We start from the raw sequence: 4,986 nt of genomic DNA, 5'->3' as shown, positions 1-4,986 counted from the left end.
TTTTCCTTTAGGTTTGTTAAATTCTCACACGTTCATACAGTTACTTATAGCTGTCCTTCTTTAAGATAGACTTTGTTGGCTCTGGGATAAACTGACATGTCAGCACGCTGTCCATTAACTGTGGGCGACTAAAATTGCTTAATCCTTTTAACATTAGGCATTTGTAAAGAGCCTTTGTGCTGTCAAGTTTGACACTGTCTTCTTGAGAAGTAGAAACTAGTTATCTGGGACTGGATGTTAATTTTTCACATTTATTTTTGTTATTTGTCTTTAGTGGCATGTGCTCATTTCTTTTCTGCTTTTATTTAAGTGCTTTCAGTTGTGGTGATGCCATCATGACCTAAAGCAAAGTACACACAAATCCACACTTCATATACAGTTAAGTAAAAACTGAGAAAACCTTTGCTGATATACTGCCTTTGCAGTAAGTGTTTATTTCCAACTACATGCAGTTACAAAATCCTTAAGCCTTCAATTGTGTAAACTTATACAATACCAAATAGTAATGTATGTTGATTAAATGGACTTTATTAAAACCTTCCTGTCGTGGTCGGGTCAAATCTGAGTGATTTACAAATTAAAAAACTCATAAATATTGTGTTTTACATCCGATTGCCTCGAGACCTTATGACATCCTCTACACTATGCGCCTGAACATATAAAAGTGATGAGCACCTCTTTTGTTGAATTTTGAGTGTTTTAATCAACTTTGTTACATCTGTGGTGTTCCCGGTCAAAGGTTACTGCCATAGGAAATGAATGGGAATCCAGCCCTACCCCACCTTTGGCCTCTGACCCCCTGAAGGCCTACTGAATGACCAAATGAAAGACCTACTGAATGACCCACTGAACTGAATTTGGTGGTGAAAAATGTTTCTTAAAAAATGTTTGTTAATTTAAGAGCTGTTAAAACTAACTGGCCAATTGTGACCAGAATACTAAAGTAAGGGGGTGGGGTGAACACAGCAGGAGGGTTTTAACACATTGTGACCACCTCTATTAAAGCAATTTTGGAATTTTTATTTTTCTAGACTCAGTTGTGTCTTATCACAATTCCACAACCTTCCCAGGAGGTCAGCAAATTCAACCCAAGGTCTGAGCGCTCACTGCTCAGAGAAACTGCAGAAACTCAAGAGCTACATCTCAGACTTTACAGGCCTCAGTTAGCATGTTGCAGGTTAAAGGTCAGGACAGTACAATTAGAACGAGACTGATTTGTTTGGAGGGGTCAAAAGCCTCTTCTCTCTAAAAAGAACATGCCAGCACAGCTTAAGCTTGCAAAGATGCAGCTGAACAAGACATAAGACTTCTGAAACAATGACCTTTGAACAGACAAGATCAAAGTGGAGATGTTTGGCAATAAAGTGCAGCAGTATGTTTGGACAAAATCTCACACAGGGTATCAACACCTCATACTAACTGTTAAGCACGGAGCGATAATGATTTGGGCTCGTTTTGCAGCCATGGTACTTGTAGACCTTACAGTCAGTGAGTCGACCATGAACAGATAACACTTGTCTGAAATTAGATGTGAAACTGGACAAAGATCCCAATTACTAATAAAAATACAAATCTACAACAGAATGACTGAAAATGGAAAGAATAAACATGCTGAGTTGCATAAGCAAATGTCCACAAATCTCAATGAACTGAAGCAATGTAAGAAAGAAGAATAGGCCACAATTCCTCCTCAATGATCTGAGAGACTGACATACATGAAACCATTACTTAAAATGACTACCCCTATCTGTGGTTATTGCTTCATATGCCACCAATTAGCTTAGACTCAAAGTGTGGACTATAGATTGACTTAGACACTTCTGATAATAATGATTTGAGCTTTCTCAAGTAACTTCGGTCATTCAAGCAGTTCACTTCCACCACATCCAAAGCATTAAGCACTATAGCATACTATCAGTCTGTAATATCCCAGACCCTGACATGTGCCAATGTTACAACATAACATTATTCATTGCTAACTGCATTAGCTGCTATCCTAATAAAGTTTACACTCATTTCTGTTCTGGAATAATTAGCTTGGAAGGAAGTAATTTGAAGTATTTGCATGTAATGGGGACAACTCCCGTACAGTCACAAATCACAATTCTTGCCTCAGATTCCCAGCACACCTGGAATTTTGCATAGCCTTGATGTAGACAGCAAAATCAATATCTATCCAATTAGTGTATTCTGATGTATGTAATGTAACTCATGCAAAGGTGTCCTTAGAGGCTGTGGCTTGACTCTAGCTCAAGCTTGTTTTTCCTCCCAAGACTCTGAATGTCAAATTTTAATTTTTTTTTCCTGTGTGCGTGTTGTTTAATTAGGGATTGCTTATCATAGGCTCGTTGCACACTACTGTGGGGTGACAACACCCCAGTGTTGTAAAATTAATTATTTCACTAATGTGGACCCTGTGCATGTGAAATAGCTGAACTCTCCCCAAATAGCTCATTAATCTTCAAACAGCCACTCCTGGGCTAGGTGAAGTGGTCTTGAATTTCAATACCCACCCTTGCTGGTGTAACCTTTTCCTCTCTCCTTCTCTTGCTCAAGAAGCTGAGGGGGAACAGGAGCAACAGAGAGAGAATAATATTGTCAGCAGCACTAGCTCTAGCACTTCTCTTCTTCTCTGTCTGATATAATTATATACACCTACACAGGTTGCCTAAACACACGTACTGTACACACATGCACACAGGCTGGGAGTTTAAAGTGGAGCATACCTGAGAAGTGCTGATGTATCCTGTGATTATTAAAAAAGCGCCTCCTCTGCTCTGGCATAAACAGATCACTCCAAATCAAATTGTCTAGGTAATAAAAATGACTTCATGAAAAAGACTAAAGTAAACCCTCCAAGTTATTTCTCGGCTGCTCAAAACTTAAACCACGTTGAAGTGACAACGTTATTAGAAGCCACAAAAAAATATGCGGGAACTAAAGGTTACATTTCTACCCGCCTACAGTGGGAGCTACTTTCAGCTGCTTGCTTATCCACGCAGGGTCACCACAGCAGGCGGCACCACAGTAGGCGGCGCCGCATGGTTGATTTTGCACATTTTTACACCGGGCGCCCTTCCTGATGCAACAACGAAAAGATTTGTGTCTCCTCCCAGGATATTCTGCTTGTTAGGTGAATGTGGAAACCATCTAAACTGTGTATTTTGGAACTTTTGATGCTTCATCTCATTATCAAAGCGAAGAAGGTCACTTGCCAACCTAATGCGTTGCTTTGAGCTTAAAAAAGAATTCTCACTAAACGGTTCTTTATGTCTAATAGCATTAAATTTTATGCTCAGCTATGTTATTTTGGCATCTTAAATGTCATGTTAGTGTTGTTCTTACTAAACATGAAGTGATTCAAAGTTAAAACATAAAAAACCCTTACCATGAAAATTCAGAGGTAATAATAATGATAATAATGCATTTTATTTGAAGGCGCCTTTCAGAAACCCAAGGTCACCTTACAAAAAACAAAATTAATAAAAGGAACAGTAGTCATAAAATACATAAAATAAGTTAAAATTACAAAACAGAGCTTGACAACAGATAAAATCAGCATTAAAGCGAATAAGCCAGTTTAAACAGATGTGTTTTGAGCTGTGTCTTAACCTCCTAAGACCTGAACCCTTCCACGACATGCATTTTTAATTTCTCTTTGATATTTTGGCTGATTGGGGCCCGATGAATGTAAAAACAAAGAATTACCAGATTTTTTTTTTACCTTATTTTTGTTTTTAAGAAAAATAAGAGCCACATATGAGGATATTCGTTTAAAATTTTGATAGAACAGTAGCAGTATAATGTCCTCATAAGTGGATATCAGGCGCTTGTAGAGCAAAATTGAGTATTTTTGTCTAAATAACCCAAAATTTGATGTCCACATATATGGACGCCAGGTCCTAGGAGGCTAAATACGGAAAGGGAGTCAATATTTCTTAGTGCAGGAGGAAGAGAGTTCCAGAGCCAGGGAGCAGAGCGACTGAAAGCTCTGTTCCCCATAGTGATAAGGTGTGAGGACGGAACAGTAAGATGAATAGCAGATGATGAGAGGTCATGTATTAACAGGTTGTTCCAAAATGCTAGTTTATGATGAAGCCTTTGCAATACATTTTAAAAAAATGTCCAGAGGTGTGGAATAGTATAAAAAGTACAATAACATCTTTTTTGTTGCCTAAATTTGCAGATGTATTTGCTTGTTTAAGGACTAGCTTCAATTTTTACTTTCAAACTTCTTATTTTTTTCCTTTTTCTATGGGCTCAAAATGTGGTCATAAATATTTTGTACTTGTAAAAAAGATTTGTATGTGTAAAAAAGATTTGTGTGTGCGTAAAAAAGATTTGTATGTGTAAAAAGAATTTGTGTGTGCGTAAAAAAGATTTGTATGTGTAAAAAAGATTTGTGTGTGCATAAAAAAGATTTGTATGTGTAAAAAAGATTTGTGTGTGGGCTTAGAAAAAAAAACCCTGCAAGTTACAAGTACGGATTTTTGACCCTATTTTTCTTCCCTTCATCTGATTGGTCAATGTCATGTCAATCACAAATGTAACAATCCAATCAGAGAACAGATGGGTTTGGCTGTCGAGGGGTGCTTTTTTTGAACTGCAGGTCTTTGAAGGGAATAAATGCCCTTTTACATGCCAACCCAGGGTTTTCCTTCATCACCACGAAGGAAAACAGTCTGTGGTCGTCCGAGTTTGGTGATTTTTGTGTCACAGGTCTACGTGTTTAATACAGGGACTTCCACAGCCTTTTCAACAGCGCTGCGGACCGCGGGGTGGGGGCGGGCAGTGTTTTGGAAATGACAGTCTTCATTACAAAGCTTTCTTCGTTATGAATTAGCATAGATGTTTTTATTGAACATTTGAAGAACTAGCAAAAAAAACCAGAAACTCTTGTAGTTCACATAAAGTCAGAGATAGAAAAGACAAGGAGCAGGTGCATCTAGTACAGGTAGAGCTGCTGCAAAAACCCACAGAGCCCAG

This window comes from Copadichromis virginalis, linkage group LG3 (assembly GCF_057382275.1).
Source record: "Copadichromis virginalis isolate Kocher_CV1m ecotype Utaka linkage group LG3, C_Virginalis_male_GT1.1, whole genome shotgun sequence".
Taxonomy (NCBI): Eukaryota; Metazoa; Chordata; class Actinopteri; order Cichliformes; family Cichlidae; genus Copadichromis; species Copadichromis virginalis.
This window is presented reverse-complemented; position numbering follows the sequence as displayed.